Source organism: Callorhinus ursinus, unplaced genomic scaffold (assembly GCF_003265705.2).
Source record: "Callorhinus ursinus isolate GAN/ISIS: 27379988/994484 unplaced genomic scaffold, GSC_fseal_2.0 scaffold2, whole genome shotgun sequence".
Classification (NCBI taxonomy): Eukaryota; Metazoa; Chordata; class Mammalia; order Carnivora; family Otariidae; genus Callorhinus; species Callorhinus ursinus.
In genome coordinates this window covers 55,411,505-55,426,437 of record NW_027397064.1, presented here as the reverse complement: position 1 = coordinate 55,426,437, position 14,933 = coordinate 55,411,505, and the positions used below count along the sequence as shown (strand labels likewise).

At 41.1% G+C, this 14,933-nt stretch overlaps 1 non-coding gene across 1 annotated transcript; it reads left to right on the top strand.

The window, feature by feature from the left end:
- The first annotated feature begins 12,432 nt into the window (after positions 1 to 12,432).
- LOC112808285 (U1 spliceosomal RNA) lies at positions 12,433 to 12,588 on the top strand. Its single transcript, XR_003204324.1, has one exon. It is a non-coding gene; the product is annotated as a U1 spliceosomal RNA (small nuclear RNA).
- Positions 12,589 to 14,933: the final 2,345 nt, after the last annotated feature.

Here is a 14,933-nt window from a genome sequence, read left to right as displayed (position 1 = left end):
TAGCTGCCTGCACTGGTATCCCTGTAAATGTATGATTTCCCACATGAATAGGCCCCTTTGAAACACAAGGCAATATTCATATCCTCCCAGGTCCACTCTCTCTCTCCCAGTCCTCACAGCATGGACAACCCCTCTCCTGTCGCTGTGTGGTTCTATCAATCATATTTACTTGCCTGGAGCTGTTCATGAAGAGGGAGCCCTTTTCCCTTCCAAGGCTAATCCCTTGCTTTTGCTCCCCTTCCATTGTTTCTTTCCCAATCTCAATCTCTCTATCATCTATGTATCTGTCACTTATTTCTAAAAGAACCCCCTCCCCCACTGCATCTTCCTCACAGACTATAAACATGCTTAGGTCTTTAATCTGAAAAACAGAAAAAAAGAACAAAAGTCTCTCCTCTACTTTGCTTTCTCCTTCTCTTCTCTTTCTAACTTCCCAGCCTGTTGCAATTGGCTTTTACTTTCATTATTTCCTGGAAATTAACTCTTTGAATTTTCCAATAATTTCCGTCTTTTCAGAGTCAGTGGAATTTTTTTTTTATTCTTCTTATTTGACTCATGGAAACATAAGACTGTGATTATCCATTTTTGAAACTCTTTCTTTGGTTTTTACAGAGGGAGGAGCAGAAAGGGGACCTTTGGTGGGGATGGGGGAGCTGAGACCCGATTACATTGCATATTGATATATATATTTATTAATGGTAGGGGGCCTGGCATTTTTTTTCCCCAGAAAATTGTGAACCCCCTTTGAATGGTTCTGGAGGTTTCCCCAATACTAGTTTCTCATCCCATTTCAGCCTCCTTTGGATGACTGCTTTTCCCTGGTTGGCTCCTTAAATGTGGTACTAATAGAGGTTTGCTTTTTGCCCTATTCTATCTTTATGTGCCCCCTCATTCACTTGTATTGGCTCCAGGATTAACCTTGTGCTGTCAGCTTCCCAGTCTGCCCCTCCAGCTCACAACTCTCTTGAACTCTAGGCCCAAATATTTAACTGATTTTTGGATCTCTCCATCTAAAAGTCCCACTGGCATCTTAAACTCAATACACTCTAAACTTCTCCCTCTCACCTGTCTCAGACCATCTTTTTTTTAAGATTCCATTTATTTATTTGAGAGAGAGAGATAGCGAGAGAGAGAGAGAGAGAGAGAGATAGCGAGAGAGAGAGAGAGAGAGAGAGAACATGAGCAGGGAGGAGAGGGAGAAGCAGGCTCCTGACCTTGGGCTTGATCTGAGGACCCTGGGATCATGACCTGAGCTGAAGGCAGACGCTTAACTGACTAAGCCACCCAGGTGCCCCGTGTCTCAGACCATCTTGATGCCTCATCTACTCAGTTATTTAGGTCAGAGACTTGGGGATGATTCTTGACTCTTTCCACTCTCACTCCATTTAACTTCTCCCTGCGATGAGAATCTGGCCAGTCCCCATGCTTTTTCCTATCGCTCCATGACCACTGACTCCGTGCAGGCCTTTGTCACTGAGTGTCTGACAAGATCCCAGAGAAAGGGCTTTGTGTATAGTATTTATTATTTTAATTATGAATATAGATTATAAATATTATGGCCACATTAATTACATATATTGCTTTAAAGACCTATTGTACTGCTTTTTCCTCACGGCTTTTGATTAGCACAGTGATTACTGGAACATATCATACATAAGGAGAGCTCTTAACCAAGGAGATTTACGATCAAATTTTGATTACCTCAATTGGGAGGCCAAGGAAAACACAGGGGATGGGAAGAGTGAAACGTCCCTAAAACCTCATGTTGGGCAACAGCTTCAGTCCTCTTTTGCTCTGAATATTTTATCAGCACAGGCAACATTTGAGGAGGCTGTTATTGGCTTGAATTTCTGCTTCTTGAATGCCCCAGACCAGATGAGGAATGAAGCAGCTAAGTGACCACAACTCTCAGTCAAGGTAAGAAGAAGAAGCAAAAATCCCAGATAATGCACAAACTAGGTAGACGTCTACCTGTTCCAGTGAGAGGGAAATCAAGACTCGGGATGGATCCATCTCAGTGCTTTTATCCCACTTAGTGCTTGTCTCGCTAAGTGGCATGCTGATGACTGAGTTTCTGGGCTGCAGTTCTGAGATTTTAAATTCCTCCTTTGCAGTTGCTTCCCTTGTTACTCTTTCTATTTTGGTTACTTGTTCCATGAGGGGAGATGCTGTCCCAACAGCCTTGACTCTGGCCATAATGTCAGGAGCCCGAGGCAAGATGAGACAAGGTCGGAAAAGGAAATAGCATTTATTATGGGACAAGGGCCAGCTATGGCAATCAGCTAAGTGAATATGATATTGTGGTGGTCCAGAAGCTAATCTCCGGTGGACACCTTGATCTCAAGTGCATAGAAATGGAGAGCAAAAAGTAGCCTTTGAGAGCTGCTTTATCCATCATCATCTCAGGCTTTCTGATCTCAGGTTGATAAGCTTGGTGTAGGCATTAAACCAGCCTCTGCCATCTCTCTGCTGCCACCTTTCATGATTTCTTACTGGTGACCCCAATAATCTGGGTGTGAGCTCTCTTCATGTACCTGCTCGTTTATGCAACTGCCCAACATAAATGCCTCCAGGTTTACTGATTTCTCCGCTCCCTTAAAATCAGATGACAAATACTACATTTGAGACCTGTCTTTATTTAGTATTTTGTTTGTTTATATTCTGGCAGAATAGTCACAGAAAGGGTCCCACAATGTGGAAGAAACTGCTGTATTGCATTTTCAAGGCATGGTATTGATTGCCACAGAATCAGTTAAATTGCTGCGTGAATAATGATTGGCACTGGCCTTAACCCTTTTGGCTAAAATTGCTTATTTGTCATCCTGGCTCGTGGAAGAGATAAACAATTGCTTGCTGATGATCTGACGGATCAACTGTGAGTATCATTTGGCATGTCAGATGAGAGCTAATTTAATGAGCTTCGGTTCCTGCCAATTACCTGGGAACAAATCCCTCCACGAGCTAGTCTGTACATCATCAAAATGTTTAACCAAATTCTCACTCGTGGCAGGTAAGATGACTGGGTGTTTGATTAGTCAACATGCTGTCAATATTATCTTGCATGCATTTGTCCTGTCTACTTACCCAATCACTTTCATTTTTTAACAATGACAAATTATAATAGGTCGTCATCCAATTCTTTATCTTTAAATTACTCTGCTCAGTATGGATACTAACTGTAAAACCAGAACAGCCCCCCGTGAGGGCAGGTTGCATTGTAGACCAGCTTGCTTCTCTTCCTCCTCTCAAATCAGCTTCCCTCAAGTGAGAATTCAGTGCCCTCTCGGGTTACCTCAGGAGCATGAGCTTCTCCAATAACGGGTGGCGGTGTTGCCCCAGCTGCAATTTGCTATAACAGGGTCTAATTCTCCAAACCATGGCTGCAGCCTTGTGCTGTTGTAAAAGACTTTCGGTATGGAGGTGTTTTCTCTCTTTTTCAGTGTTGGCATGATCAGAAAGTGGACTTGAGTTCCAGCCCCTCTTGCATGGTAGAAAGCTGAGTCCACACTGGAAAGTCTTCAGCTCTAGCAACAGGCACATCAGCGACCGGGACCATTTTTCATTCCTACCCCAGGCTTCTTGCCAGCTCTCTGATAATCGGCGTGGCTTCTCCAGAGCCAAGGTCTGCCACATGGAACCTTTCCTTCTTCTTTAGGGGAAGGTGTGTGGGAAGTGCAGTTGGGATCCAGTCTGCCACATGTGGGTCAAGTTCAGGGTTCCACCTGGACAAGTATCTGGGATGTGGGAACTGTTCCTTATTCCTTCCTTCTATTTTAAACTCTGGCTTGGCAGGGACAAGTGTTCTGTCCCCCATGGCTTCTAGTGCAGTGCCTTGCTCACATGCTCAATACATATTTGTTGGATTAAATTTAAATAAACCCGCAGCAGCAGGACACACTGCTTAATACTTGTCATCACACCCACCATTCAAGAAAGGGCAATGTCAAGAGGAGATGGAGGCTTATGTGCACCTCCAATGTGCTGTACCTCTAGACACAAGGCTATCTAATGAATATGCCACCCTAAATCCTGGTGTTCCTCATGGCATATTTGGCCAGGGTCCCCTTTCCCTTCTGCAGCCCCAGGCAATCTCCTCTACCTTCTTCAAAGTATTCAATTCAGCCTGATTCTTTTCAACAAACTCATATTTTACATGGGATATACTGTTGAATGAAATATCAACTCTGCTCTCGAGGAATCCACGGTCTTCCTGGCTGTGTGACCTTAAGAGAATTATTGGAACTTTCTGTGCTTCAGTTTCCTCATCTATAATACTGCTATAGCAATAGCACATACCTCAAGGGGTTGTCATGGAGGCTAAATAGATTAAAAGTATAATGCACTTAAAAGTGTCTGACACACAGAAAGCATGTAATAAATGTTATTTATTACAATTCTTCAGGTCAACACCACAGTGATGATAATCTGGCTGCTGTCTAAGCCCTTCCTCTTCCTACTGTACCTCCCCCTCTCGATTTTCCATGGTTCTCTGATTCTTCGTGTGATAATATTTGAAAGTGATAGACCCTGTCGGTAGAGCGGTGTGTGCTGGCTGGAGTGGACCTGGAATTATGCGGGTGTGATGCAAAAACTCAGGCTACTGCTTTATTCTCTGCAATTTTGGTTTACAGTGGGGCCAGCTCAGCACTACAGGAGTTTCCAATGACAATATCAGGTAGGCGATATGAGCTGCACTTCCTCACAGCGTTTCCAAATTGAGGTTTTCAAAGCTTTAAGTTGATTATCAATATACTTATCTTGAGAAATTATGCGTTTGGAATATTGCTTTGGAAGTTCTACCTGAGTGCCTTCTGGAATGTTCTTTTTTCTCAGCATCTCCCTTCGGTGGATTTACCTTCTGGATTAAATTGCTTTTTGACAAGGTTTTCTAACATATCACCAATTACACTCTTGGGGAGGATCTAAGTGAGATCTATTTTTTTATTGAGGTCAGCTCTATTGTTTTAGAAGGATCAGTTATATTACTATTATTTGAAAACAAAACAAACCCCGAAACCCTTTGCCATGAAGTTCACATAACTCTGGCACTGAAAATGCAGACAATAGTCCTAAGTGACAGGGTTGTGGTTTCTGATGGTATGATCTGACGCCATGGTTCTCAGCAGGAAGAGGGGCTGTGCCAGGCACCCTCTAACCCTATCCTGCAGGAGCACATGGAGGAGCATACTGTACTCAGTCCTGAAGATTCCAGAATGGGTGTATTTTCCATTCCCATTGAGAGGCAGTGGTTTGTAAATATTGTGAGAAACCCAGGATGAAAAGGTTACACTAGTACATTTTGGCTGGATGAGGATTAATTAGGAGATGATTTGCAAGGACTATTATTTGTGTGCTCAATTTACTGACCTTTCCCCCCACCCTCCCCTGTCTAGGATGAAGCTCGGGGCTCTGTGCTCATTATCCTTAAATGTTTTCTTTTCTCTGTGTCATCACCCCATTCATTTTATTTGGTACTTTTAAAATGCAGTAATTTGGAGCAGTAAGCTTCATTGATTCTTGGGAATAGAACATTTAGTAGGCACAGCTATGGAGGCCTTAGGAAAAGTCTATGATCATTGGGAGCTCTCTTGCACTAAGACTGGTTTCCTGGTCCAGGTTGGCAAGGATCCCAGCAGATGCCCTCCAGTGCTCTGTGGGCAGTAGGTAGGTCTGAAAGCCTTACAAACAAGTTTTAAAATCAAATTTAATTACCACTTCGCTAATTTTTTGGTTATTTAGGAACAGCGATCTATTTTGTTGATTAACTTGATTAATTTTGTTGATTAACCGGAGTCCTTTTTCATTTATTTCTGTTTTCTTTGTCAGCCCCTGAACCAATTGTTACTTTGTTGCTGCTCTTGTCAATTTTAAAAGTAAACTAATCATTTTACTAGCAAAATGAATTTATTCGGGAAAGCAGAGGAAGGGCAACTTGGGGCAAGGAAACAAAGGTGATTCATAGGTAAGCCGTGAGAACAAAGGAGAGGGACTTGCTTTTATAGAAGAGAGGAAGAAACTGGGGAGGGTGGCTTTGAACAAAAGTTCATTGGAGAAGAACAAGAGTTTGAAGTTGTGGCAGTTTCTCATTGGCTACAAGCGGTGGTTAGTCCATTGTTGCTGGGGCAGGCATGGATCTTCCTTCTTTTTCTTAAAAGCAGATGAAATTTCTATGTAAAAAATGTCCTCCCTTGCCAAGACAGTTCTGTTCTACCTTCTTTCTACGGGTTATGCCTGCGGCAAGGAGTGGCATTGTGTGAGAGCGCCCCCTTCCGGGCTTCCCGACTCCATTTTGATAGAGCCTGCCTTTATTTATTTATTTTCACCTGTCCAGGGCCGGACAGCGGGGCGGATTTCAGGGTGGAGCCTGCGCATTCTGAGTGCTTAACTCTGCTTTGTCGGAGCTTCCTCCCAAACTCAGGTTCTCCTGCCTCCAAGCCCCTTACGTCACCACTGTAGCCGACAAGAGCTGGGGAGGAGGTTCGTGCGAGGATGGGGAACTTGAGCAGGAGGGCCAGGCTGGCCAGGCAATTCTGTGGGGTCTAGTATGAGGTTGTTGATGGAAGGAGAAGGCCACTCTTTGGTGCCCCTGTGTCCTGAGTTGTGGAGTCCAGGGCAGTGAGAAAGTAAGGACAAGGGTGGTTCAAAGGCGAAAGCACAGGAGGTCTTATTTGATCTCTGGCTCTTTCACTGGAAATCTTTCTGCTTCTAGGCCTTTATCATCTAATGATTTGAAAAAAGGAAGTTTGCCCTCAAAAAACCGAGGAAACAGCTTTTTGGACTGTTGGAAATCTTTCCTCCATTTGGTTCTGGATAGAAATTCTGGTTAAAAAAATATGAGAGGGCAAGAGGAGCTACAAATAAGGACTAAGGCAAGAACCTGTGGTTTTGTTTGGGTTTTATCGATCTCCATCTCTCTAGTCTACTTTAAGCAAACCTTAATTTGAAAATGCCAATCTTGATTTTAAAAGGACACGATTTAAGAATTTGAAAAAAAATGTGTGTAAAAACGTTCATCGTATTTTAGAACACAATCCCTTGGTGTGTTATAAGTATGAATTAATTATGGAGGAAACTGTTTACATACAACTTCTCAAGAGCACGTCTGACGGTGGGAAGTGCGCTACCTCAGTGCGGACAGTAAGGGTGGGCTGCCCTGAAGGTTTGCCTAAGCCCCTTAGCTCGTGTAGACGTTCAGTAACTACCAAACCCTAATCAGGATGTCTTGACTTTTTGGACTGCTCTGCATTGCTGAATTTTAAATTGCTACTTGCTGACAAGGCAAAGTTGAAGGTGAAGGGCAAGTCTCAGTATCAGCGGGAACTGGATGGAGCTTTGATAGGACAAGAAAGATGCAGTTTCCAGGGCTTTGACATTTCATTCTCTTGTTATATAGCAGCTATAAAAAAGTCACTAGCATTTTCCTGTCTTCCTTACTGATCCACACCAGCAAGAGGAGAAATGAGGGTCCCAGTCTCATGCCTAATTTGGTAGCTTACCTGGTGATAGGAGCTATGAGATGCCCGCGGCAATAGGGCTTGTGTCAGCAGCTCACCCTAGCAGAAGCCCCCCCCCCGGAGGTGAAGGAGATGTGGAAGCGCTTCATGTGAAGGTCCCTCTCCTGAAAAACCCAGTATGAGTGATTACTGAAGGCCATTTCTGAAGTTATTTCTATAATGTGCATTTGCTGAAAATGGAAGAAAATGAAAGATGCTAATGTTCGAATATCGTGAAGCTCGATATCATACACATAAGGACGTTTCACATTTAACTTAATGAGTCACCGAAGTGTTCACTGACCAGTTGCTTTCTTAAACTTGGAGACTAATTGTTTTTCTTATGCAGGAGTCTGTTCTGTATGTGGCTTTCCCGCCTTAATATGTAGGATATTACAGCACTGAAAATATTACTGATGCAGATTTTATTCCCAGGCCATTGAGTCTATTTAGATATGTCATACTCATAAAAGCTCATGTTTATTGAAGAGGGTTATTAAATTTACGGTAAGATTTCATAAAGACCCTTTTAGGTGAAAAATGCAGGTAGAATGTTTTGAGTGGATGCTTTATAAACCTTTTATGAGTCAAAAAAAGTTCTAAATGCAAATGTCTTTCATGGAAAGTAAAAGTAATCTGTTGTTCTCATTAGGTGCCAGATAGTCAGCTAACGTGAGGATGACAGATTTTGAGATCTATGAAATCAGAGCCAGCCTTCTTTAACAGAGGACTGCTAGCTCCTTACCTTCTCTATCAAAATGAACATTCCATTCTGAGGTTAGGTACAGATATATAAATGTCTGCCTGGTTTGGGAATGGTTCTGTTGGAGCCCTAGATATATTATTGAGAGGATTGCAGTACACTTAGTTTAAAACACACACACACACACACACTTATGTGCGCACATGCACGCACACACACACACAGTTACAGAATACACTGTAATTAAAGATATTCATCACTATGTTCATTTGAACTGATACAATAAGAGTATCTCACACTGTTTCTCTTCATTACTATGCAAGACCAGAGCTTATATTTCTTGATTTGGAATAATGCCAGAGAGTCATTTCAATATTTGAGCTTTATACATTATTATTAATCATGATGATGATGTACTTTTCAATATTCATGGGATTTTGCAACAATTTTTATTAGCTGTGTCTCTTAACAGCTAAATCAGGTCAAGAAAAATTACTACTACTCTTGCAGGTGAAGAAACAGAGGCACAGAGAGATACATGACTTCTGGGTCACACACATGGATCATTGGCATAGCTGGTATCAAAACCCGCAGTCTTGTATTTGTACATTCTGACACTGGGGTTCTTCTCACAAATTCTTTTTTTTTTTGAGAATAAATTTTCATATTAGAAGTTTGAGATATATTTGGGAAGCTTAAAAAATACCGAGTAACACAGTGTTGGGCACATAATAGGTTTTCAATAAATATTCGCTAAAGAAATGTGTAAATATTTGTTGGCAGTTCAAAGCATAGGATTTTAAAAATAATGCTTTGTGTAAAAGTAACATATTTTGTGTTAATTAATGGTAATTGGAATAGGACACCAGTTAGTGGGTAAGTTGGATATATTGCCTGTTTCAGAGTTAAGTGATAAATCACTGCAGGATAATAATGAGAGCATATGTCTCCAACAGCTTTTCAGTAAAGGTGTGGTGCTCTAAACATAAACTAGTGGACCAAAGAGATAGTGAAGATTTATTTGCTCTCTGTTGGCAGAAATAGATTTCTTTCCTTAGCCTAATAATGAGGATGCATTAAAAATGTTTATACAATAACCTCAGTTAAAATTATAAAAACATGTACTATAATTAAAATGCCTACAAACCCCAAAGGGCCATCTCAGCCTTAATATCATCGAGACAGATTGCATCCCACGAACTTAGCTGTTCCCTGTATATGGCAGAAATGTAACAATGGTAATGCCATGTGGTTTGTGGCCACTGAGGAGACAAGCACATTATCCCATCGGTTAATCTGTATCCATCAGTGTCTTTGTGTTTCACTCTCATATTGCTTTTGAAATGTCTGGATCTGGTGTCTTGACAAATTCTAAGTTAGGAGGTTTAAGTATAGTTTGCTCAATTTTTATTCAAAAAGTATATAACATTCTAAATGTTCTTTCTTTAAAATTATGTTGTGCAGTTCTATCACTGTTCAAAGAAAATGTCTAATCTGTAGGGGAATGCTGAGCTCCGTGGTATCTTTGCTCATTGCTTCCTACTATAATGACCAGGCAAGCTGGATGCTGTCCGTGTCATCGAAGGAGAGCAGGATAGATATTTGTCTCTGTTTTTACTTTTAATCTTTATTGAAATATAACAACATACAATGTATTATTAGTTTCAACATTTGTCTCCATTTTTAGACTATCAGATCATTCATCATGGGATCCACTTTTTCACACTTCTTGGATTTTGAATAATTTAGTAAAATTAAACAAGCCAATTTGCAGTTTGTTTTTAAAGGTATTATCATAGGGAGTACTGGGAATCATAATTCTAAGCTTAACACAACCTGCACTTATGCAATGAAAATGTTTTCTAACTAGACTTGATTGTTTGGATCCAATTTTGACCTTTTGCCCTATCTGAATCACCTTTGGCAGTCAAAGAAGTAGAGAAGGGAGGAACTCTGGACCAAACAACACAGCCTTTTTATGCCTGAAGGTCTGATGGATCCAGGGCGCTTGAGATAGTCCTGTGTTTCTGGGGACAATATTGTGTTATAGCCTCATGATGAATTTGGGGATTCACTTAGCAAATGCTTATTGTGTGTGAGGCACAGCACCGAATCTGCTAAGGCCTCAGAAAAGAGTCCTTATAACTAGCATCTGCTGTGCTCTCATTAATTAAATATGTTGACCTGGTTTGGGGGTGGCCTGAACCTAAAATCCTGGAGGAGAGATCGCACTCCAGTGACACTGGCAGCTTGGGAAGAGCCACATTGAAATAAGGCAGCAGGGGTCACCCATAAAACAGGCATAATAACAGCACTCTGTGTATCATGTTCAGTAAAATATTGGGCAAAAGAATGTATCCGGGCTTGTGTGACAGCAGAGTCTACTTGTCCCTGTCACCATATCATCTGCTTTGCCAGCAATACCTTTCCAATGACTGAGCACATTATGCACAGTAGGTGGGATCAGAATGTTTTCAGGAATCTTTAATGCCTTCCTATCTTGTGAATGGTTTCCTTAGGCAAATACTGATTTCAAAACATGTGCTTCCTTAAGAGTACACTTACTGTGATAAGCACAGTGTAAGATACAGAATTGTTGAATTACTCTATTGTACACCTAAAACTAATATAACTATATTAATTATACTGGAATTAAAATGTAAAAATATGTGCTTCTTAAATACACAGTTGTTTAAGGGGCAGTCACGTTAAACGGGTACTGCAACTTTAGGGTTTGTTGCTTAACCATTGTCTCTTCCTCCCCTGCACCCCACCCATGCTCAAAAGAAGAGAGAAACAAAATCATATTGACACACAAAGAAAACAAAAACCAAACTCCCCAAATGGTTTGGGTCACTTACTCTTGCAAAGACTGTGGCAATTCTCAAATCCGGAATCACTATTAACTAAAAGGAAGTTTTGCACCTCTCCCCCACCTTTCCACCCCCGACTATTTGCATAGTTGTAAATAACATAAAATCAGACACTTGCAGTAAAATTGCTTTTCTTTTTTGGGGGGGGCAGAGGGGAAGAGGGAGAGGGAGAGAGGGAATCCCAAACAGGCTCCACACCTAGTGCAGAGCCCGTCACGGGGCTCGATCTCACCACCCTGAGATCATGACCTGAGCCGAAATCAAAAGCCTGATGCTTAACAGACTGAGCCACCCAGGTGCCCCAGTAAAATTACTCCTTTAATTTTCAAAGTCTACAAATCGTAGGGAAGGCTCTTTGCTATTGTGGTTGTAACATTGTAAAAATCGAGTGAAGAAAAATGGCAACAACCATAGCAGTAATGATAGCTAATATATAATGACCACGTGCTGTGTGCTAGTTACTTTTCTGAGGGCTTTTATGTATTTGCTCATTGAATACAAGTAACTGTGAAGTGGGTAGTACATTTAGCCCCATTTTATGGATGAGCACACTGAGGGACAGAGGGGCTTAGTAATTTTCTAAGATCTCATAGCTAGAAAGTGACACAGCTGTGTTATGGGCCCAAGCAGTCTGGCTCCAGACTTTGCATTCTTAAATACTGAACTCTTCATACGCTTTTTTGTAAAATCATTCAAGTACCTTGTTTGGCTTATGTTTTACTTATCTGGTAGCTCACCAAGAGAAAACATCTACATGCATACTTGTTTCTTTTGGCTTAATCTTTCTTGCTTAAAAATTTCTCTTTTTGAAGCCATGCACATGGCAAGAAATTAGAACTGTGCAAAGAATCCAGGGTAAAGGAAGTCTCTCACCCAGCTGTGTTCCCTTTCACTTTCCCTAGCTGGAGGCAAACCTTGTCCCCAGTTGCTTGTGTATCCTTCTAGAGATATTCTGTGCACATGCGAGCTTATATTTCAAATCACTTTAAAAAAGTGGTTGAAGTTTCTGAACAGACAGTTTTACACAGCAGCCTACTCACCTCAGTGACTCCAAATGTGTCCCAGAAAACCAAGAGACCCAGACACTTAGATAATCTTATTCAGCTGGGCATATTGGCTGGGACACTCAAGTTTCTGCTGTCCCCAGCTTATGGGAAGCACAGTTAAGAAGGTTATAAATATGACATGTTTAGTCTACTGGGACCCAGGTAGACACTGTGCTCAGAACCCTTGGCCATTTGCTACTTACAGCACCACCGAGGAGTGTCAGCAGAACGTGCTTCAAAGACAGTCTGTCCCAGAAGAAACACAGACATTTTTTTCCAGTGGGGACACCAAATTCTAGTTAAGAAGAGGATGTGTCATACTTACCTGGCAAGAGAGATACCATCATCACGAAGGTGGTCTTCTCAGAGTGAGGCTTATCCATTGCACAAAAGGGATGCTGACCTCTGCCGTTTCCCCAACTGTGGGAAACTCAACTGCATAATTTGAGGTGGAGGACTGTGTTCACACTTCAAAAAAAAAAATAAATAAATAAAGATGATGGTCTATGTGTACAAATCAAGTTAAAAATATGGGAATTTAAAAAAACAACTGTTTGTTTAAAAAAAGTGTATTTTCATTGATCTAGCAAGCGCACTTCTAGAAATTTATCCAAAGACTTAGCTACATGGTTGTTCATGACAACCATTTGGGAACAAACCAAAATAACCCACAACCGAGGCCTGGTTAAATAAATTACATTAACTGAAGAGAGAGTCACCTAACCATTAAGAAAATGAAAAGAATATTAAGTGATATAAAAAGTTGTTTACAATACATAGCTAAGTAGAAAGAGCAATATGTAGAGAAGGATGTATACAGAACCACATTATTTATTGGATATGGGGAGTGTAATACGAGAGAGACCATGGGCGAGAGCTAGTGGAACGATTTACAAAAATACTAACCTTTTCTAGGTGGCAATAGGCAATTTTAATGGAGGCTTTTCAGTGCGTCTTTAAAATCTAAAAAAAAACAGTGAATACTTTGCAGCTGTATTGAAAATAAAAAAGATTTTTTTAAAAAAAGTTTAAGAATAATTGATGAACTCTTCAAGAAACCAGTTGTAGATTATTTACTAACCATTTATTTAAACAGCTTTTTCTTGGTTATAATCTAATATTTTTTTTCAAACATCTGCTAGCTTGTCTGTCTCCTACCTTTGAAACTGAACCCCTTCATGATTCACTGATTAAAATAATGTGTGACCCCTTCACAATGTCTTAGGACTATTATCTGGCAGGCAATTATAGTTTTTAATTTAGATGTGTTGCCTGAGCTTTGTTGAACAGACCCCAGACTCCTTCGGTTTGGACCTGCTGGTAATAGAGCAAACATTCACAGGACTTTCACTTGTCCCTTGAACTGGGTGAAGCGTTTTACTAGTGGGCTCTCACCGAATCTCTAAGGGTCACGGACTACCACTGTGTTCTCTTTACAGATGCAGAAACTGAGGCTCCAAGAGGTTAAGTAACATGCCCAAGGTTATAGAGTGGATAAAGTGGAAGAGCCACTATTCCACAACTTGGGCTCTTAATCAGTATAAAAAGCTATCTTGCCACCTATAAGACTGTGCCATCTCAAATCTGATGATCAGAGGTTTTTAAAGCATCTTATAAATCCCATTTTGTAGACAATGAAATTGGGCCAGGAAATGGGTGATGTGTACATGCTCAGAAAGATAATCCATGGAAAGGCAGATACAATCCAGCATCCCCTGGGTCTTGTCTCTGCATTTAGTGCTAACTCACTTTTCAGGAGAACGTAAACCAGCCCGGCGTCCTGCATGGCACTGTGATGACATAAGGGGAATGTGATTTTTGAACCACTCAATAATGGAAGAGATGGAAGTCTTCCCACCTCATCTTGCTTATTACTGATTGTGCACACAACACCCGCCCATCAAGATCATTTTCAAAAGATGATTACTTCAGTGTGCCCAGGCCTGCAGGACATAAGTACATGGGCAGTGGTGGTAAGAGCTATAATTATTCTTAATGAAAATATGCAGGTAATGACTTGGATGATCATGTATCTGTAATGTATGAGTTCCAAAGCCCAATGAAGTAATTAAGCAATCTGCAAACATGCAGGGGAAAAAAGCCGGAAATGAAAAAGAACCAGAATAATGTTCCTTTTGAATAACCGGCAAACTTTCTGAAAGAGGAGTCATAAACAGAAGAGCTCTTTCTAATCGATCGCTCCATCTATCTACCTGTCCATCCTTCCATCCATCTTGCTTGCCTGGTCTTACAGGCAGATATTTTTTCATCTAGAGTACTAAGTATTTGTTGGGGGCCAGTTTTTCCAAGTTATCGGCTCGAAGGATAGTATTTGTTCTTTCTGGAATGTGAATTTGCATATCTTTATCCTTATTGAGTGCATTCACTTATCTGAGTCCCTCTCTTGCTCAAGAGCAATCACAGGAGCGAGCAGGAATAGTTCCCACAGATTGGAAGCTCTGAGTGTGAATTCCACCTCCTCTACTCCATGGTTGACCTTGGTAATCACGCTCTTCTTTAGGGTGATGATTCTTACCTCACAGGCGGGGTTCCAGGAGAAAGTGCTCCATGGTGACAGAGCTGTGAGCTGTGTACCTATTAAGTGTAGCCATTATTATTATTAGAGTAGGTTTCTTTTTCCTACTTCGTGAATGAAGAATCCGAGGCACAGTGATTTGTCCTAAGGCATGGAACTGGTTGGAGGCAGAAAACTCAGATTTTCTGCTTGTTTTGAGTTCAAGGTGATGTGTTCTCAAAAAAAGAGAGAGGAAAAAAGAAAAAGGAGAGGGTTTGGTGGTTGATCTCGGGGATGTGATAA